Source organism: Stigmatopora argus, chromosome 8 (assembly GCF_051989625.1).
Source record: "Stigmatopora argus isolate UIUO_Sarg chromosome 8, RoL_Sarg_1.0, whole genome shotgun sequence".
NCBI classification, from domain to species: domain Eukaryota; kingdom Metazoa; phylum Chordata; class Actinopteri; order Syngnathiformes; family Syngnathidae; genus Stigmatopora; species Stigmatopora argus.
The window spans coordinates 880,001-897,500 of NC_135394.1; the positions used below are offsets into that span (position 1 = coordinate 880,001).

Genomic DNA, 17,500 nt, shown 5'->3' on the forward strand with positions numbered 1-17,500 from the left:
TCCAAATACACGATCCACATGCAAGACTATGGACCGTTCGGATTTCCAAAGGGGATTTGTTCAGCGCCAATGTTGCTCACGGCCATACTACCCTGAAAACGCCCGATCTCGTCTGATCTCAGAAGCTAAGCAGGGTTGGGCCTGGTTAGTACCTGGATGGGAGACTGCTTGGGAATACCAGGTGCTGTAAGCATCTTGTCAAAACCATTTTCGACATTTCATGGATGTTCATCTCCTTTTGACATCCTAAATCATGAAAGACTTCCCTACTCTGCACATCTCACAACATTTTATTGAAGCTCTCCTTCTGATAATCTTCATTCCCGTAGTTGTAGAAGTAATAAAGCAAAAGAAGAGCAAGCGGCAACAAAGTCGACTCCTTTAACGAAGGGTTCACCAAAGAGGACCACTCACCCTCCACACCCGATCCAAATATCCTTTTACACGATCCACATGCAAGACTATGGACCGTTCGGATTTCCAAAGGGGATTTGTTCAGCGACAATGTTGCTCACGGCCATACTACCCTGAAAACGCCCGATCTCGCCTGATCTCGGAAGCTAAGCAGTGTTGGGCCTGGTTAGTACCTGGATGGGAGACCGCTTGGGAATACCAGGGGCTGTAAGCATCTTGTCAAAACCATTTTCGACATTTCAAGGATGTTCATCTCCTTTTGACCTCCTAAATCATGAAAGACTTCCCTCCTCTGCATATCTCACAACATTTTATTGAAGCTCTCCTGATAATCTTCATTCCCGTAGTTGTAGAAGTAATAAAGCAAAAGAATAGCAAGCGGCAACAAAGTCGACTCCTTCAACGAAGGGCTTTCCAAAGAGGACCCCTCGCCCTCCACACCGGATCCAAATATCCAAATACACGATCCACATGCAAGACTATGGACCGTTTGAATTTCCAAAGGGGATTTATTCAGCGACAATGTTGCTCACGGCCATACTACCCTGAAAACGCCCGATCTCGTCTGATCTCGGAAGCTAAGCAGGGTTTGGCCTGGTTAGTACCTGGATGGGAGACCGCTTGGGAATACCAGGTGCTGTAATCATCTTGTCAAAACCATTTTCGACATTTCATGGATGTTCATCTCCTTTTGACCTCCTAAATCATAAAAGACTTCCCCCCTCTGCACATCTCACAACATTTTATTGAAGCTCTCCTTCTGATAATCTTCATTCCCGTAGTTGTAGAAGTAATAAAGCAAAAGAAGAGCAAGCGGCAACAAAGTCGACTCCTTTAACGAAGGGTTCTCCAAAGAGGACCCCTCACCCTCCACACCCGATCCAAATATCCAAATACACGATCCACATGCAAGACTATGGACCGTTTGAATTTCCAAAGGGGATTTATTCAGCGACAATGTTGCTCACGGCCATACTACCCTGAAAACGCCCGATCTCGTCTGATCTCGGAAGCTAAGCAGGGTTTGGCCTGGTTAGTACCTGGATGGGAGACCGCTTGGGAATACCAGGTGCTGTAAGCATCTTGTCAAATCCATTTTCGACATTTCAAGGATGTTCATCTCCTTTTGACCTCCTAAATCATGAAAGACTTCCCTCCTCTGCATATCTCACAACATTTTATTGAAGCTCTCCTGATAATCTTCATTCCCGTAGTTGTAGAAGTAATAAAGCAAAAGAATAGCAAGCGGCAACAAAGTCGACTCCTTCAACGAAGGGCTTTCCAAAGAGGACCCCTCGCCCTCCACACCGGATCCAAATATCCAAATACACGATCCACATGCAAGACTATGGACCGTTTGAATTTCCAAAGGGGATTTATTCAGCGACAATGTTGCTCACGGCCATACTACCCTGAAAACGCCCGATCTCGTCTGATCTCGGAAGCTAAGCAGGGTTGGGCCTGGTTAGTACCTGGATGGGAGACCGCTTGGGAATACCAGGTGCTGTAAGCATCTTGTCAAAACCATTTTCGACATTTCATGGATGTTCAGCTCCTTTTGACATCCTAAATCATGAAAGACTTCCCTACTCTGCACATCTCACTACATTTTATTGAAGATCTCCTTCTGATAATCTTCATTCCCGTAGTTGTAGAAGTAATAAAGCAAAAGAAGAGCAAGCGGCAACAAAGTCGACTCCTTTAACGAAGGGTTCACCAAAGAGGACCACTCACCCTCCACACCCGATCCAAATATCCAAATACACGATCCACATGCAAGACTATGGACCGTTCGGATTTCCAAAGGGGATTTGTTCAGCGACAATGTTGCTCATGCCCATACTACCCTGAAAACGCCCGATCTCGTTTGATCTCGGAAGCTAAGCAGGGTTTGGCCTGGTTAGTACCTGGATGGGAGACCGCTTGGGAATACCAGGTGCTGTAAGCATCTTGTCAAAACCATTTTCGACATTTCATGGATGTTCATCTCCTTTTGACCTCCTAAATCATAAAAGACTTCCCCCCTCTGCACATCTCACAACATTTTATTGAAGCTCTCCTTCTGATAATCTTCATTCCCGTAGTTGAAGAAGTAATAAAGCAAAAGAAGAGCAAGCGGCAACAAAGTCGACTCCTTTAACGAAGCGTTCTCCAAAGAGGACCCCTCACCCTCCACACCCGATCCAAATATCCAAATACACGATCCACATGCAAGACTATGGACCGTTCGGATTTCCAAAGGGGATTTGTTCAGCAACAATGTTGCTCACGGCCATACTACCCTGAAAACGCCCGATCTCGTCTGATCTCGGAAGCTAAGCAGGGTTGGGCCTGGTTAGTACCTGGGTTGGAGACCGCTTGTAAATACCAGGTACTGTAAGCATCTTGTCAAAACCATTTTCGACATTTCATGGATGTTCATCTCCTTTTGACCTCCTAAATCATGAAAGACTTCCCTCCTCTGCATATCTCACAACATTTTATTGAAGCTCTCCTGATAATCTTCATTCCCGTAGTTGTAGAAGTAATAAAGCAAAAGAATAGCAAGCGGCAACAAAGTCGACTCCTTCAACGAAGGGCTTTCCAAAGAGGACCCCTCGCCCTCCACATCGGATCCAAATATCCAAATACACGATCCACATGCAAGACTATGGACCGTTTGAATTTCCAAAGGGGATTTATTCAGCAACAATGTTGCTCACGGCCATACTACCCTGAAAACGCCCGATCTCGTCTGATCTCGGAAGCTAAGCAGGGTTGGGCCTGGTTAGTACCTGGATGGGAGACCGCCTGGGAATACCAGGTGAGGTGCTGTAAGCATCTTGTCAAAACCGTTTTCGACATTTCATGGATGTTCATCTCCTTTTGACCTCCTAAATCATGAAAGACTTCCCTCCTCTGCACATCTCACAACATTTTATTGAAGCTCTCCTTCTGATAATCTTCATTCCCGTAGTTGTAGAAGTAATAAAGCAAAAGAAGAGCAAGCGGCAACAAAGCCAACTCCTTTAACGAAGGGTTCTCCAAAGTGGACCCCTCACCCTCCACACGCGATCCAAATATCCAAATACACGATGCACATGCAAGACTATGGACCGTTCGGATTTCCAAAGGGGATTTGTTCAGCGACAATGTTGCTCACGGCCATACTACCCTGAAAACGCCCGATCTCGTCTGATCTCGGAAGCTAAGCAGGGTTGTGCCTGGTTAGTACCTGAATGGGAGACCGCTTGGGAATACCAGGTGCTGTAAGCATCTTGTCAAAACCATTTTCGACATTTCATGGATGTTCATCTCCTTTTGACCTCCTAAATCATGAAAGACTTCCCTCCTCTGCACATCTCACAACATTTTATTGAAGCTCTCCTTCTGATAATCTTCATTCCCGTAGTTGTAGAAGTAATAAAGCAAAAGAAGAGCAAGCGGCAACAAAGTCGACTCCTTTAACGAAGGGTTCTCCAAAGAGGACCCCTCACCCTCCACACCCGATCCAAATATCCAAATACACGATCCACATGCAAGACTATGGACCGTTTGAATTTCCAAAGGGGATTTATTCAGCGACAATGTTGCTCACGGCCATACTACCCTGAAAAAGCCCGATCTCGTCTGATCTTGGAAGCTAAGCAGGGTTGGGCCTGGTTAGTACCTGGATGGGAGACCGCTTGGGAATACCAGGTGCTGTAAGCATCTTGTCAAAACCATTTTCGACATTTTAAGGATGTTCATCTCCTTTTGACCTCCTAAATCATGAAAGACTTCCCTCCTCTGCACATCTCACAACATTTTATTGAAGCTCTCCTTCTGATAATCTTCATTCCCGTAGTTGTAGAAGGAATAAAGCAAAAGAAGAGCAAGCGGCAACAAAGTCGGCTCCTTTAACGAAGGGTTCTCCAAAGAGGACCCCTCACCCTCCACACCCGATCCAAATATCCAAATACACGATCCACATGCAAGACTATGGACCGTTCGGATTTCCAAAGGGGATTTGTTCAGCGACAATGTTGCTCACGGCCATACTACCCTAAAAACGCCCGATCTCGTCTGATCTCGGAAGCTAAGCAGGGTTGGGCCTGGTTCGTACCTGGATGGGAGACCGCTTGGGAATACCAGGTGCTGTAAGCATCTTGTCAAAACCATTTTCGACATTTCATGGATGTTCATCTCCTTTTGACATCCTAAATTATGAAAGACTTCCCTACTCTGCACATCTCACAACATTTTATTGAAGCTCTCCTTCTGATAATCTTCATTCCCGTAGTTGTAGAAGTAATAAAGCAAAAGAAGAGCAAGCGGCAACAAAGTCGACTCCTTTAACGAAGGGTTCTCCAAAGAGGACCCCTCACCCTCCACACCCGATCCAAATATCCAAATACACGATTAGCACGTGCAAGACTATGGACCGTTCGTATTTCCAAAGGGGATTTGTTCAGCGACAATGTTGCTCACGGACATACATACTACCCTGAAAATGCCCGATCTCGTCTGATCTTGGAAGCTAAGCAGGGTTGGGCCTGGTTAGTACCTGGATGGGAGACCGCTTGGGAATACCAGGTGCTGTAAGCATCTTGTCAAAACCATTTTCGGCATTTCAAGGATGTTCATCTCCTTTTGACCTCCTAAATCATGAAAGACTTCCCTCCTCTGCATATCTCACAACATTTTATTGAAGCTCTCCTGATAATCTTCATTCCCGTAGTTGTAGAAGTAATAAAGCAAAAGAATAGCAAGCGGCAACAAAGTCGACTCCTTCAACGAAGGGCTTTCCAAAGAGGACCCCTCGCCCTCCACATCGGATCCAAATATCCAAATACACGATCCACATGCAAGATTATGGACCGTTTGAATTTCCAAAGGGGATTTATTCAGCGATAATGTTGCTCACGGCCATACTACCCTGAAAACGCCCGATCTCGTCTGTTCTCGGAAGCTAAGCAGGGTTGGGCCTGGTTAGTACCTGGATGGGAGACCACTTGGGAATACCAGGTGCTGTAAGCATCTTGTCAAAACCATTTTCGACATTTCATGGATGTTCAGCTCCTTTTGACATCCTAAATCATGAAAGACTTCCCTACTCTGCACATCTCACAACATTTTATTGAAGCTCTCCTTCTGATAATCTTCATTCCCGTAGTTGTAGAAGTAATAAAGCAAAAGAAGAGCAAGCGGCAACAAAGTCGACTCCTTTAACGAAGGGTTCTCCAAAGAGGACCCCTCACCCTCCACACCCGATTCAAATATCCAAATACACGATCCACATGCAAGACTATGGACCGTTCGGATTTCCAAAGGGGATTTGTTCAGCGACAATGTTGCTCACGGCCATACTACCCTGAAAATGCCCGATCTCGTCTGATCTCGGAAGCTAAGCAGGGTTGGGCCTGGTTAGTACCTGGATGGGAGACCGCTTGGGAATACCAGGTGCTGTAAGCATCTTGTCAAAACCATTTTCGACATTTCAAGGATGTTCATCTCCTTTTGACCTCCTAAATCATGAAAGACATCCCTCCTCTGCACATCTCACAACATTTTATTGAAGCTCTCCTTCTGATAATCTTCATTCCCGTAGTTGTAGAAGTAATAAAGCAAAAGAAGAGCAAGCGGCAACAAAGTCGACTCCTTTAACGAAGGGTTCTCCAAAGAGGACCCCTCACCCTCCACACCCGATCCAAATATCCAAATACACGATCCACATGCAAGACTATGGACCGTTCGGATTTCCAAAGGGGATTTGTTCAGTGACAATGTTGCTCACGGCCATACTACCCTGAAAACGCCCGATCTCGTCTGATCGCGGAAGCTAAGCAGGGTTGGGCCTGGTTAGTACCTGGATGGGAGACCGCTTGGGAATACCAGGTGCTGTAAGCATCTTGTCAAAACCATTTTCGACATTTCATGGATGTTCATCTCCTTTTGACATCCTAAATCATGAAAGACTTCCCTACTCTGCACATCTCACAACATTTTATTGAAGCTCTCCTTCTGATAATCTTCATTCCCGTAGTTGTAGAAGTAATAAAGCAAAAGAAGAGCAAGCGGCAACAAAGTCGACTCCTTTAACGAAGGGTTCACCAAAGAGGACCACTCACCCTCCACACCCGATCCAAATATCCAAATACACGATCCACATGCAAGACTATGGACCGTTCGGATTTCCAAAGGGGATTTGTTCAGCGACAATGTTGCTCACGGCCATACTACCCTGAAAACGCCCGATCTCGTCTGATCTAGGAAGCTAAGCAGGGTTGGGCCTGGTTAGTACCTGGATGGGAGACCGCTTGGGAATACCAGGTGCTGTAAGCATCTTGTCAAAACCATTTTCGACATTTCATGGATGTTCATCTCCTTTTGACCTCCTAAATCATGAAAGACTTCCCTCCTCTGCACATCTCACAACATTTTATTGAAGCTCTCCTTCTGATAATCTTTATTCCCGTAGTTGTAGAAGTAATAAAGCAAAAGAACAGCAAGCGGCAACAAAGTCGACTCCTTTAACGAAGGGTTCTCCAAAGAGGACCCCTCACCCTCCACAACCGATCCAAATATCAAAATACACGATCCACATGCAAGACTATGGACCGTTCGGATTTCCAAAGGGGATTTGTTCAGCGACAACGTTGCACACGGCCATACTACCCTGAAAATGCCCGATCTCGTCTGATCGCGGAAGCTAAGCAGGGTTGGGCCTGGTTAGTACCTGGATGGGAGACCGCTTGGGAATACCAGGTGCTGTAAGCATCTTGTCAAAACCATTTTCGACATTTCATGGATGTTCATCTCCTTTTGACATCCTAAATCATGAAAGACTTCCCTACTCTGCACATCTCACAACATTTTATTGAAGCTCTCCTTCTGATAATCTTCATTCCCGTAGTTGTAGAAGTAATAAAGCAAAAGAAGAGCAAGCGGCAACAAAGTCGACTCCTTTAACGAAGGGTTCACCAAAGAGGACCACTCACCCTCCACACCCGATCCAAATATCCAAATACACGATCCACATGCAAGACTATGGACCGTTCGGATTTCCAAAGGGGATTTGTTCAGCGACAATGTTGCTCACGGCCATACTACCCTGAAAACGCCCGATCTCGTCTGATCTAGGAAGCTAAGCAGGGTTGGGCCTGGTTAGTACCTGGATGGGAGACCGCTTGGGAATACCAGGTGCTGTAAGCATCTTGTCAAAACCATTTTCGACATTTCATGGATGTTCATCTCCTTTTGACCTCCTAAATCATGAAAGACTTCCCTCCTCTGCACATCTCACAACATTTTATTGAAGCTCTCCTTCTGATAATCTTCATTCCCGTAGTTGTAGAAGTAATAAAGCAAAAGAAGAGCAAGCGGCAACAAAGTCGACTCCTTTAACGAAGGGTTCTCCAAAGAGGACCCCTCACCCCCCACAACCGATCCAAATATCAAAATACACGATCCACATGCAAGACTATGGACCGTTCGGATTTCCAAAGGGGATTTGTTCAGCGACAACGTTGCACACGGCCATACTACCCTGAAAATGCCCGATCTCGTCTGATCTCGGAAGCTAAGCAGGGTTCGGCCTGGTAAGTACCTGGATGGGAGACCGCTTGCGAATACCAGGTGCTGTTAGCATCTTGTCAAAACCATTTTCGACATTTCATGGATGTTCATCTCCTTTTGACCTCCTAAATCATGAAAGACTTCCCTCCTCTGCACATCTCACAACATTTTATTGAAGCTCTCCTTCTGATAATCTTCATTCCCGTAGTTGTAGAAGTAATAAAGCAAAAGAAGAGCAAGCGGCAACAAAGTCGACTCCTTTAACGAAGGGTTCTCCAAAGAGGACCCCTCACCCTCCACACCCGATCCAAATATCCAAATACACGATCCACATGCAAGACTATGGACCGTTCGGATTTCCAAAGGGGATTTGTTCAGCGACATTGTTGCTCACGGCCATTCTACCCTGAAAACGCCCGATCTCGTCTGATCTTGGAAGCTAAGCAGGGTTGGGCCTGGTTAGTACCTGGATCGGAGACTGCTTGGGAATACCAGGTGCTGTAAGCATCTTGTCAAAACCATTTTCGACATTTAAAGGATGTTCATCTCCTTTTGACCTCCTAAATCATGAAAGACTTCCCTCCTCTGCACATCTCACAACATTTTATTGAAGCTCTCCTTCTGATAATCTTCATTCCCGTAGTTGTAGAACTAATAAAGCAAAAGAAGAGCAAGCGGCAACAAAGTCGACTCCTTTAACGAAGGGTTCTCCAAAGAGGACCCCTCACCCTCCACACCCGATCCAAATATCCAAATACACGATCCACATGCAAGACTATGGACCGTTCGGATTTCCAAAGGGGATTTGTTCAGCGACAATGTTGGTCACGGCCATACTACCCTGAAAACGCCCGATCTCGTCTGCTCTCGGAAGTTAAGCAGGGTTGGGCCTGGTTAGTACCTGGATGGGAGACCGCTTCGGAATACCAGGTGCTGTAAGCATCTTGTCAAAACCATTTTCGACATTTCATGGATGTTCATCTCCTTTTGACCTCCTAAATCATGAAAGACTTCCCTCCTCTGCATATCTCACAACATTTTATTGAAGCTCTCCTGATAATCTTCATTCCCGTAGTTGTAGAAGTAATAAAGCAAAAGAATAGCAAGCGGCAACAAAGTCGACTCCTTCAACGAAGGGCTTTCCAAAGAGGACCCCTCGCCCTCCACACCGGATCAAAATATCCAAATACACGATCCACATGCAAGACTATGGACCGTTTGAATTTCCAAAGGGGATTTATTCAGCGACAATGTTGCTCATGGCCATACTACCCTGAAAACGCCCGATCTCGTCTGATCTTGGAAGCTAAGCAGGGTTGGGCCTGGTTAGTACGTGGATGGGAGACCACTTGGGAATACCAGGTGCTGTAAGCATCTTGTCAAAACCATTTTCGACATTTCATGGATGTTCAGCTCCTTTTGACATCCTAAATCATGAAAGACATCCCTACTCTGCACATCTCACAACATTTTATTGAAGCTCTCCTTCTGATAATCTTCATTCCCGTAGTTGTAGAAGTAATAAAGCAAAAGAAGAGCAAGCGGCAACAAAGTCGACTCCTTTAACGAAGGGTTCACCAAAGAGGACCACTCACCCTCCACACCCGATCCAAATATCCAAATACACGATCCACATGCAAGACTATGGACCGTTCGGATTTCCAAAGGGGATTTGTTCAGCAAAAATGTTGCTCACGGCCATACTACCCTGAAAACGCCCGATCTCGTCTGATCTCGGAAGCTAAGCAGGGTTGGGCCTGGTTAGTACCTGGATGGGAGACCGCTTGGGAATACCAGGTGCTGTAAGCATCTTGTCAAAACCATTTTCGACATTTCATGGATGTTCATCTCCTTTTGACCTCCTAAATCATGAAAGACTTCCCTCCTCTGCACATCTCACAACATTTTATTGAAGCTCTCCTTCTGATAATCTTCATTCCCGAAGTTGTAGAAGTAATAAAGCAAAAGAAGAGCAAGCGGCAACAAAGTTGACTCCTTTAACGAAGGGTTCTCCAAAGAGGACCCCTCACCCTCCACACCCGATCCAAATATCCAAATACACGATCCACATGCAAGACTATGGACCGTTCGGATTTCCAAAGGGGATTTGTTCAGCGACAATGTTGCTCACGGCCATACCACCCTGAAAACGCCCGATCTCGTCTGATCTCGGAAGCTAAGCAGGTTTGGGCCTGGTTAGTACCTGGATGGGAGACCGCTTGGGAATACCAGGTGCTGTAAGCATCTTGACAAAACCGTTTTCGACATTTCAGTGATGTTCATCTCCTTTTGACCTCCTAAATCATGAAAGACTTCCCTCCTCTGCACATCTCACAACATTTTATTGAAGCTCTCCTTCTGATAATCTTCATTCCCGTAGTTGTAGAAGTAATAAAGCAAAAGAAGAGCAAGCGGCAACAAAGTCGACTCCTTTAACGAAGGGTTCTCCAAAGAGGACCCCTCACCCTCCACAACCGATCCAAATATCAAAATACACGATCCACATGCAAGACTATGGACCGTTCGGATTTCCAAAGGGGATTTGTTCAGCGACAATGTTGCTCACGGCCATACTACCCTGAAAACGCCCGATCTCGTCTGATCTCGGAAGCTAAGCAGGGTTCGGCCTGGTTGGTACCTGGATGGGAGACCGCTTGCGAATACCAGGTGCTGTAAGCATCTTGTCAAAACCATTTTCGACATTTCAAGGATGTTCATCTCCTTTTGACCTCCTAAATCATGAAAGACTTCCCTCCTCTGCACATCTCACAACATTTTATTGAAGCTCTCCTTCTGATAATCTTCATTCCCGTAGTTGTAGAAGTAATAAAGCAAAAGAAGAGCAAGCGGCAACAAAGTCGACTCCTTTAACGAAGGGTTCTCCAAAGAGGACCCCTCACCCTCCACACCCGATCCAAATATCCAAATACACGATCCACATGCAAGACTATGGACCGTTCGGATTTCCAAAGGGGATTTGTTCAGCGACATTGTTGCTCACGGCCATACTACCCTGAAAACGCCCGATCTCGTCTGATCTTGGAAGCTAAGCGGGGTTGGGCCTGGTTAGTACCTGGATCGGAGACCGCTTGGGAATACCAGGTGCTGTAAGCATCTTGTCAAAACCATTTTCGACATTTCAAGGATGTTCATCTCCTTTTGACCTCCTAAATCATGAAAGACTTCCCTCCTCTGCACATCTCACAACATTTTATTGAAGCTCTCCTTCTGATAATCTTCATTCCCGTAGTTGTAGAAGTAATAAAGCAAAAGAAGAGCAAGCGGCAACAAAGTCGACTCCTTTAACGAAGGGTTCTCCAAAGAGGACCCCTCACCCTCCACACCCGATCCAAATATCCAAATACACGATCCACATGCAAGACTATGGACCGTTCGGATTTCCAAAGGGGATTTGTTCAGCAACAATGTTGCTCACGGCCATACTACCCTGAAAACGCCCGATCTTGTCTGATCTCGGAAGCTAAGCAGGGTTGGGCCTGGTTAGTACCTGGATGGGAGACCGCTTGGGAATACCAGGTGCTGTAAGCATCTTGTCAAAACCGTTTTCGACATTTCATGGATGTTCATCTCCTATTGACCTCCTAAATCATGAAAGACTTCCCTCCTCTGCACATCTCACAACATTTTATTGAAGCTCTCCTTCTGATAATCTTCATTCCCGTAGTTGTAGAAGTAATAAAGCAAAAGAAGAGCAAGCGGCAACAAAGTCGACTCCTTTAACGAAGGGTTCTCCAAAGAGGACCCCTCACCCTCCACACCCGATCCAAATATCCAAATACACGATCCACATGCAAGACTATGGACCGTTCGGATTTCCAAAGGGGATTTGTTCAGTGACCACGTTGCTCACGGCCATACTACCCTGAAAACGCCCGATCTCGTCTGATCTCGGAAGCTAAGCAGGGTTGGGCCTGGTTAGTACCTGGATGGGAGACCGCTTGGGAATACCAGGTGAGGTGCTGTAAGCATCTTGTCAAAACCATTTTCGACATTTCATGGATGTTCATCTCCTTTTGACATCCTAAATCATGAAAGACTTCCCTACTCTGCACATCTCACAACATTTTATTGAAGCTCTCCTTCTGATAATCTTCATTCCCGTAGTTGTAGAAGTAATAAAGCAAAAGAAGAGCAAGCGGCAACAAAGTCGACTCCTTTAACGAAGGGTTCACCAAAGAGGACCACTCACCCTCCACACCCGATCCAAATATCCAAATACACGATCCACATGCAAGACTATGGACCGTTCGGCTTTCCAAAGGGGATTTGTTCAGCGATAATGTTGCTCATGGCCATACTACCCTGAAAACGACCGATCTCGTCTGATCTCGGAAGCTAAGCAGGGTTGGGCCTGGTTAGTACCTGGATGGGAGACTGCTTGGGATTACCAGGTGCTGTAAGCATCTTGTCAAAACCATTTTCGACATTTCATGGATGTTCATCTCCTTTTGACCTCCTAAATCATGAAAGACTTCCCTCCTCTGCATATCTCACGACATTTTATTGAAGCTCTCCTGATAATCTTCATTCCCGTAGATGTAGAAGTAATAAAGCAAAAGAATAGCAAGCGGCAACAAAGTCGACTCCTTCAACGAAGGGCTTTCCAAAGAGGACCCCTCGCCCTCCACATCGGATCCAAATATCCAAATACACGATCCACATGCAAGACTATGGACCGTTTGAATTTCCAAAGGGAATTTATTCAGCAACAATGTTGCTCACGGCCATACTACCCTGAAAACGCCCGATCTCGTCTGATCTCGGAAGCTAAGCAGGGTTGGGCCTGGTTAGTACCTGGATGGGAGACTGCTTGGGAATACCAGGTGCTTTAAGCATCTTGTCAAAACCATTTTCGACATTTCATGGATGTTCATCTCCTTTTGACATCCTAAATCATGAAAGACTTCCCTCCTCTGCACATCTCACAACATTTTCTTGAAGCTCTCCTTCTGATAATCTTCATTCCCGTAGTTGTAGAAGTAATAAAGCAAAAGAAGAGCAAGCGGCAACAAAGTTGACTCCTTTAACGAAGGGTTCTCCAAAGAGGACCCCTCACCCTCCACACCCGATCCAAATATCCAAATACACGATCCACATGCAAGACTATGGACCGTTCGGATTTCCAAAGGGGATTTGTTCAGCGACAATGTTGCTCACGGCCATACTACCCTGAAAACGCCCGATCTCGTCTGATCTCGGAAGCTAAGCAGGGTTCGGCCTGGTTGGTACCTGGATGGGAGACCGCTTGCGAATACCAGGTGCTGTAAGCATCTTGTCAAAACCATTTTCGACATTTCAAGGATGTTCATCTCCTTTTGACCTCCTAAATCATGAAAGACTTCCCTCCTCTGCACATCTCACAACATTTTATTGAAGCTCTCCTTCTGATAATCTTCATTCCCGTAGTTGTAGAAGTAATAAAGCAAAAGAAGAGCAAGCGGCAACAAAGTCGACTCCTTTAACGAAGGGTTCTCCAAAGAGGACCCCTCACCCTCCACACCCGATCCAAATATCCAAATACACGATCCACATGCAAGACTATGGACCGTTCGGATTTCCAAAGGGGATTTGTTCAGCGACATTGTTGCTCACGGCCATACTACCCTGAAAACGCCTGATCTCGTCTGATCTTGGAAGCTAAGCGGGGTTGGGCCTGGTTAGTACCTGGATCGGAGACCGCTTGGGAATACCAGGTGCTGTAAGCATCTTGTCAAAACCATTTTCGACATTTCAAGGATGTTCATCTCCTTTTGACCTCCTAAATCATGAAAGACTTCCCTCCTCTGCACATCTCACAACATTTTATTGAAGCTCTCCTTCTGATAATCTTCATTCCCGTAGTTGTAGAAGTAATAAAGCAAAAGAAGAGCAAGCGGCAACAAAGTCGACTCCTTTAACGAAGGGTTCTCCAAAGAGGACCCCTCACCCTCCACACCCGATCCAAATATCCAAATACACGATCCACATGCAAGACTATGGACCGTTCGGATTTCCAAAGGGGATTTGTTCAGCAACAATGTTGCTCACGGCCATACTACCCTGAAAACGCCCGATCTTGTCTGATCTCGGAAGCTAAGCAGGGTTGGGCCTGGTTAGTACCTGGATGGGAGACCGCTTGGGAATACCAGGTGCTGTAAGCATCTTGTCAAAACCGTTTTCGACATTTCATGGATGTTCATCTCCTATTGACCTCCTAAATCATGAAAGACTTCCCTCCTCTGCACATCTCACAACATTTTATTGAAGCTCTCCTTCTGATAATCTTCATTCCCGTAGTTGTAGAAGTAATAAAGCAAAAGAAGAGCAAGCGGCAACAAAGTCGACTCCTTTAACGAAGGGTTCTCCAAAGAGGACCCCTCACCCTCCACACCCGATCCAAATATCCAAATACACGATCCACATGCAAGACTATGGACCGTTCGGATTTCCAAAGGGGATTTGTTCAGTGACCACGTTGCTCACGGCCATACTACCCTGAAAACGCCCGATCTCGTCTGATCTCGGAAGCTAAGCAGGGTTGGGCCTGGTTAGTACCTGGATGGGAGACCGCTTGGGAATACCAGGTGAGGTGCTGTAAGCATCTTGTCAAAACCATTTTCGACATTTCATGGATGTTCATCTCCTTTTGACATCCTAAATCATGAAAGACTTCCCTACTCTGCACATCTCACAACATTTTATTGAAGCTCTCCTTCTGATAATCTTCATTCCCGTAGTTGTAGAAGTAATAAAGCAAAAGAAGAGCAAGCGGCAACAAAGTCGACTCCTTTAACGAAGGGTTCACCAAAGAGGACCACTCACCCTCCACACCCGATCCAAATATCCAAATACACGATCCACATGCAAGACTATGGACCGTTCGGCTTTCCAAAGGGGATTTGTTCAGCGATAATGTTGCTCATGGCCATACTACCCTGAAAACGACCGATCTCGTCTGATCTCGGAAGCTAAGCAGGGTTGGGCCTGGTTAGTACCTGGATGGGAGACTGCTTGGGATTACCAGGTGCTGTAAGCATCTTGTCAAAACCATTTTCGACATTTCATGGATGTTCATCTCCTTTTGACCTCCTAAATCATGAAAGACTTCCCTCCTCTGCATATCTCACGACATTTTATTGAAGCTCTCCTGATAATCTTCATTCCCGTAGATGTAGAAGTAATAAAGCAAAAGAATAGCAAGCGGCAACAAAGTCGACTCCTTCAACGAAGGGCTTTCCAAAGAGGACCCCTCGCCCTCCACATCGGATCCAAATATCCAAATACACGATCCACATGCAAGACTATGGACCGTTTGAATTTCCAAAGGGGATTTATTCAGCAACAATGTTGCTCACGGCCATACTACCCTGAAAACGCCCGATCTCGTCTGATCTCGGAAGCTAAGCAGGGTTGGGCCTGGTTAGTACCTGGATGGGAGACTGCTTGGGAATACCAGGTGCTTTAAGCATCTTGTCAAAACCATTTTCGACATTTCATGGATGTTCATCTCCTTTTGACATCCTAAATCATGAAAGACTTCCCTCCTCTGCACATCTCACAACATTTTCTTGAAGCTCTCCTTCTGATAATCTTCATTCCCGTAGTTGTAGAAGTAATAAAGCAAAAGAAGAGCAAGCGGCAACAAAGTTGACTCCTTTAACGAAGGGTTCTCCAAAGAGGACCCCTCACCCTCCACACCCGATCCAAATATCCAAATACACGATCCACATGCAAGACTATGGACCGTTCGGATTTCCAAAGGGGATTTGTTCAGCGACAATGTTGCTCACGGCCATACTACCCTGAAAACGCCCGATCTCGTCTGATCTCGGAAGCTAAGCAGGGTTGGGCCTGGTTAGTACCTGGATGGGAGACCGCTTGGGAATACCAGGTGCTGTAAGCATCTTGTCAAAACCGTTTTCGACATTTCATGGATGTTCATCTCCTTTTGACCTCCTAAATCATGAAAGACTTCCCTCCTCTGCACATCTCACAACATTTTATTGAAGCTCTCCTTCTGATAATCTTCATTCCCGTAGTTGTAGAAGTAATAAAGCAAAAGAAGAGCAAGCGGCAACAAAGCCAACTCCTTTAACGAAGGGTTCTCCAAAGAGGACCCCTCACCCTCCACACGCGATCCAAATATCCAAATACACGATGCACATGCAAGACTATGGACCGTTCGGATTTCCAAAGGGGATTTGTTCAGCGACAATGTTGCTCACGGCCATACTACCCTGAAAAAGCCCGATCTCGTCTGATCTTGGAAGCTAAGCAGGGTTGGGCCTGGTTAGTACCTGGATGGGAGACCGCTTGGGAATACCAGGTGCTGTAAGCATCTTGTCAAAACCATTTTCGACATTTCAAGGATGTTCATCTCCTTTTGACCTCCTAAATCATGAAAGACTTCCCTCCTCTGCACATCTCACAACATTTTATTGAAGCTCTCCTTCTGATAATCTTCATTCCCGTAGTTGTAGAAGTAATAAAGCAAAAGAAGAGCAAGCGGCAACAAAGTCGACTCCTTTAACGAAGGGTTCTCCAAAGAGGACCCCTCACCCTCCACACCCGATCCAAATATCCAAATACACGATCCACATGCAAGACTATGGACCGTTCGGATTTCCAAAGGGGATTTGTTCAGCAACAATGTTGCTCACGGCCATACTACCCTAAAAACGCCCGATCTCGTCTGATCTCGGAAGCTAAGCAGGGTTGGGCCTGGTTCGTACCTGGATGGGAGACCGCTTGGGAATACCAGGTGCTGTAAGCATCTTGTCAAAACCATTTTCGACATTTCATGGATGTTCATCTCCTTTTGACATCCTAAATTATGAAAGACTTCCCTACTCTGCACATCTCACAACATTTTATTGAAGCTCTCCTTCTGATAATCTTCATTCCCGTAGTTGTAGAAGTAATAAAGCAAAAGAAGAGCAAGCGGCAACAAAGTCGACTCCTTTAACGAAGGGTTCTCCAAAGAGGACCCCTCACCCTCCACACCCGATCCAAATATCCAAATACACGATCCACATGCAAGACTATGGACCGTTCGGATTTCCAAAGGGGATTTGTTCAGCGACAATGTTGCTCACCGCCATACTACCCTGAAAACGCCCGATCTCGTCTGATCTCAGAAGCTAAGCAGAGTTGGGCCTTGTTAGTACCTGGATGGGAGACCGCTTGGGAATACCAGGTGCTGTAAGCATCTTGTCAAAACCATTTTCGAAAATGTCATGGATGTTCATCTCCTTTTGACCTCCTAAATCATGAAAGACTTCCCTCCTCTGCACATCTCACAACATTTTATTGAAGCTCTCCTTCTGATAATCTTCATTCCCGTAGTTGTAGAAGTAATAAAGCAAAAGAAGAGCAAGCGGCAACAAAGTCGACTCCTTTAACGAAGGGTTCTCCAAAGAGGACCCCTCACCCTCCACACCCGATCCAAATATCCAAATACACGATTAGCACGTGCAAGACTATGGACCGTTCGTATTTCCAAAGGGGATTTGTTCAGCGACAATGTTGCTCACGGCCATACATACTACCC

The 17,500-nt window shown here is 45.8% G+C and overlaps 33 non-coding genes and 8 pseudogenes across 33 annotated transcripts; all 41 read left to right on the forward strand.

Annotated features, from left to right (window-relative positions):
- The first annotated feature begins 74 nt into the window (after positions 1-74).
- On the forward strand, positions 75-193 carry LOC144080108 (5S ribosomal RNA). Its single transcript, XR_013302147.1, has one exon. It is a non-coding gene; the product is annotated as a 5S ribosomal RNA (ribosomal RNA).
- Positions 194-509: 316 nt separating this feature from the next.
- On the forward strand, positions 510-628 carry LOC144080509 (5S ribosomal RNA). The gene has a single exon (XR_013302537.1). It is a non-coding gene; the product is annotated as a 5S ribosomal RNA (ribosomal RNA).
- A 313-nt stretch (positions 629-941) lies between these two features.
- LOC144079673 (5S ribosomal RNA) lies at positions 942-1,060 on the forward strand. Its single transcript, XR_013301730.1, has one exon. It is a non-coding gene; the product is annotated as a 5S ribosomal RNA (ribosomal RNA).
- A 316-nt stretch (positions 1,061-1,376) lies between these two features.
- On the forward strand, positions 1,377-1,495 carry LOC144081007 (5S ribosomal RNA). The gene has a single exon (XR_013302846.1). It is a non-coding gene; the product is annotated as a 5S ribosomal RNA (ribosomal RNA).
- Positions 1,496-1,808: 313 nt separating this feature from the next.
- LOC144080863 (5S ribosomal RNA) lies at positions 1,809-1,927 on the forward strand. Its single transcript, XR_013302706.1, has one exon. It is a non-coding gene; the product is annotated as a 5S ribosomal RNA (ribosomal RNA).
- Positions 1,928-2,243: 316 nt separating this feature from the next.
- Positions 2,244-2,362, forward strand: LOC144080415 (5S ribosomal RNA). Its single transcript, XR_013302446.1, has one exon. It is a non-coding gene; the product is annotated as a 5S ribosomal RNA (ribosomal RNA).
- A 316-nt stretch (positions 2,363-2,678) lies between these two features.
- Positions 2,679-2,797, forward strand: LOC144080704 (5S ribosomal RNA; annotated as a pseudogene).
- Positions 2,798-3,110: 313 nt separating this feature from the next.
- On the forward strand, positions 3,111-3,234 carry LOC144080298 (5S ribosomal RNA). Its single transcript, XR_013302334.1, has one exon. It is a non-coding gene; the product is annotated as a 5S ribosomal RNA (ribosomal RNA).
- Positions 3,235-3,550: 316 nt separating this feature from the next.
- Positions 3,551-3,669, forward strand: LOC144080064 (5S ribosomal RNA). The gene has a single exon (XR_013302105.1). It is a non-coding gene; the product is annotated as a 5S ribosomal RNA (ribosomal RNA).
- Positions 3,670-3,985: 316 nt separating this feature from the next.
- On the forward strand, positions 3,986-4,104 carry LOC144080123 (5S ribosomal RNA). The gene has a single exon (XR_013302162.1). It is a non-coding gene; the product is annotated as a 5S ribosomal RNA (ribosomal RNA).
- Positions 4,105-4,420: 316 nt separating this feature from the next.
- Positions 4,421-4,539, forward strand: LOC144080025 (5S ribosomal RNA). Its single transcript, XR_013302068.1, has one exon. It is a non-coding gene; the product is annotated as a 5S ribosomal RNA (ribosomal RNA).
- A 318-nt stretch (positions 4,540-4,857) lies between these two features.
- LOC144080761 (5S ribosomal RNA) lies at positions 4,858-4,980 on the forward strand (annotated as a pseudogene).
- Positions 4,981-5,293: 313 nt separating this feature from the next.
- LOC144079504 (5S ribosomal RNA) lies at positions 5,294-5,412 on the forward strand. The gene has a single exon (XR_013301565.1). It is a non-coding gene; the product is annotated as a 5S ribosomal RNA (ribosomal RNA).
- Positions 5,413-5,728: 316 nt separating this feature from the next.
- Positions 5,729-5,847, forward strand: LOC144080997 (5S ribosomal RNA). The gene has a single exon (XR_013302836.1). It is a non-coding gene; the product is annotated as a 5S ribosomal RNA (ribosomal RNA).
- A 316-nt stretch (positions 5,848-6,163) lies between these two features.
- LOC144079804 (5S ribosomal RNA) lies at positions 6,164-6,282 on the forward strand. Its single transcript, XR_013301855.1, has one exon. It is a non-coding gene; the product is annotated as a 5S ribosomal RNA (ribosomal RNA).
- Positions 6,283-6,598: 316 nt separating this feature from the next.
- Positions 6,599-6,717, forward strand: LOC144079940 (5S ribosomal RNA). The gene has a single exon (XR_013301987.1). It is a non-coding gene; the product is annotated as a 5S ribosomal RNA (ribosomal RNA).
- Positions 6,718-7,033: 316 nt separating this feature from the next.
- LOC144080487 (5S ribosomal RNA) lies at positions 7,034-7,152 on the forward strand. Its single transcript, XR_013302516.1, has one exon. It is a non-coding gene; the product is annotated as a 5S ribosomal RNA (ribosomal RNA).
- Positions 7,153-7,468: 316 nt separating this feature from the next.
- LOC144079941 (5S ribosomal RNA) lies at positions 7,469-7,587 on the forward strand. The gene has a single exon (XR_013301988.1). It is a non-coding gene; the product is annotated as a 5S ribosomal RNA (ribosomal RNA).
- Positions 7,588-7,903: 316 nt separating this feature from the next.
- Positions 7,904-8,022, forward strand: LOC144080642 (5S ribosomal RNA; annotated as a pseudogene).
- A 316-nt stretch (positions 8,023-8,338) lies between these two features.
- LOC144080592 (5S ribosomal RNA) lies at positions 8,339-8,457 on the forward strand. The gene has a single exon (XR_013302614.1). It is a non-coding gene; the product is annotated as a 5S ribosomal RNA (ribosomal RNA).
- Positions 8,458-8,773: 316 nt separating this feature from the next.
- On the forward strand, positions 8,774-8,892 carry LOC144080346 (5S ribosomal RNA). The gene has a single exon (XR_013302379.1). It is a non-coding gene; the product is annotated as a 5S ribosomal RNA (ribosomal RNA).
- Positions 8,893-9,205: 313 nt separating this feature from the next.
- On the forward strand, positions 9,206-9,324 carry LOC144080151 (5S ribosomal RNA). Its single transcript, XR_013302190.1, has one exon. It is a non-coding gene; the product is annotated as a 5S ribosomal RNA (ribosomal RNA).
- Positions 9,325-9,640: 316 nt separating this feature from the next.
- On the forward strand, positions 9,641-9,759 carry LOC144080864 (5S ribosomal RNA). The gene has a single exon (XR_013302707.1). It is a non-coding gene; the product is annotated as a 5S ribosomal RNA (ribosomal RNA).
- A 316-nt stretch (positions 9,760-10,075) lies between these two features.
- Positions 10,076-10,194, forward strand: LOC144080988 (5S ribosomal RNA). The gene has a single exon (XR_013302827.1). It is a non-coding gene; the product is annotated as a 5S ribosomal RNA (ribosomal RNA).
- A 316-nt stretch (positions 10,195-10,510) lies between these two features.
- On the forward strand, positions 10,511-10,629 carry LOC144080422 (5S ribosomal RNA). Its single transcript, XR_013302453.1, has one exon. It is a non-coding gene; the product is annotated as a 5S ribosomal RNA (ribosomal RNA).
- Positions 10,630-10,945: 316 nt separating this feature from the next.
- On the forward strand, positions 10,946-11,064 carry LOC144080520 (5S ribosomal RNA). Its single transcript, XR_013302547.1, has one exon. It is a non-coding gene; the product is annotated as a 5S ribosomal RNA (ribosomal RNA).
- A 316-nt stretch (positions 11,065-11,380) lies between these two features.
- On the forward strand, positions 11,381-11,499 carry LOC144079607 (5S ribosomal RNA). The gene has a single exon (XR_013301665.1). It is a non-coding gene; the product is annotated as a 5S ribosomal RNA (ribosomal RNA).
- A 316-nt stretch (positions 11,500-11,815) lies between these two features.
- On the forward strand, positions 11,816-11,939 carry LOC144080403 (5S ribosomal RNA). The gene has a single exon (XR_013302434.1). It is a non-coding gene; the product is annotated as a 5S ribosomal RNA (ribosomal RNA).
- A 316-nt stretch (positions 11,940-12,255) lies between these two features.
- On the forward strand, positions 12,256-12,374 carry LOC144080646 (5S ribosomal RNA; annotated as a pseudogene).
- Positions 12,375-12,687: 313 nt separating this feature from the next.
- Positions 12,688-12,806, forward strand: LOC144080261 (5S ribosomal RNA). Its single transcript, XR_013302298.1, has one exon. It is a non-coding gene; the product is annotated as a 5S ribosomal RNA (ribosomal RNA).
- Positions 12,807-13,122: 316 nt separating this feature from the next.
- Positions 13,123-13,241, forward strand: LOC144080423 (5S ribosomal RNA). Its single transcript, XR_013302454.1, has one exon. It is a non-coding gene; the product is annotated as a 5S ribosomal RNA (ribosomal RNA).
- A 316-nt stretch (positions 13,242-13,557) lies between these two features.
- Positions 13,558-13,676, forward strand: LOC144080640 (5S ribosomal RNA; annotated as a pseudogene).
- A 316-nt stretch (positions 13,677-13,992) lies between these two features.
- Positions 13,993-14,111, forward strand: LOC144079608 (5S ribosomal RNA). Its single transcript, XR_013301666.1, has one exon. It is a non-coding gene; the product is annotated as a 5S ribosomal RNA (ribosomal RNA).
- A 316-nt stretch (positions 14,112-14,427) lies between these two features.
- LOC144080404 (5S ribosomal RNA) lies at positions 14,428-14,551 on the forward strand. The gene has a single exon (XR_013302435.1). It is a non-coding gene; the product is annotated as a 5S ribosomal RNA (ribosomal RNA).
- A 316-nt stretch (positions 14,552-14,867) lies between these two features.
- Positions 14,868-14,986, forward strand: LOC144080649 (5S ribosomal RNA; annotated as a pseudogene).
- Positions 14,987-15,299: 313 nt separating this feature from the next.
- Positions 15,300-15,418, forward strand: LOC144080262 (5S ribosomal RNA). The gene has a single exon (XR_013302299.1). It is a non-coding gene; the product is annotated as a 5S ribosomal RNA (ribosomal RNA).
- Positions 15,419-15,734: 316 nt separating this feature from the next.
- On the forward strand, positions 15,735-15,853 carry LOC144080865 (5S ribosomal RNA). The gene has a single exon (XR_013302708.1). It is a non-coding gene; the product is annotated as a 5S ribosomal RNA (ribosomal RNA).
- Positions 15,854-16,169: 316 nt separating this feature from the next.
- LOC144080124 (5S ribosomal RNA) lies at positions 16,170-16,288 on the forward strand. Its single transcript, XR_013302163.1, has one exon. It is a non-coding gene; the product is annotated as a 5S ribosomal RNA (ribosomal RNA).
- A 316-nt stretch (positions 16,289-16,604) lies between these two features.
- Positions 16,605-16,723, forward strand: LOC144080026 (5S ribosomal RNA). The gene has a single exon (XR_013302069.1). It is a non-coding gene; the product is annotated as a 5S ribosomal RNA (ribosomal RNA).
- A 316-nt stretch (positions 16,724-17,039) lies between these two features.
- LOC144080749 (5S ribosomal RNA) lies at positions 17,040-17,158 on the forward strand (annotated as a pseudogene).
- Positions 17,159-17,477: 319 nt separating this feature from the next.
- LOC144080681 (5S ribosomal RNA) overlaps positions 17,478-17,500 on the forward strand; it is a 123-nt pseudogene continuing 100 nt past the window's right edge.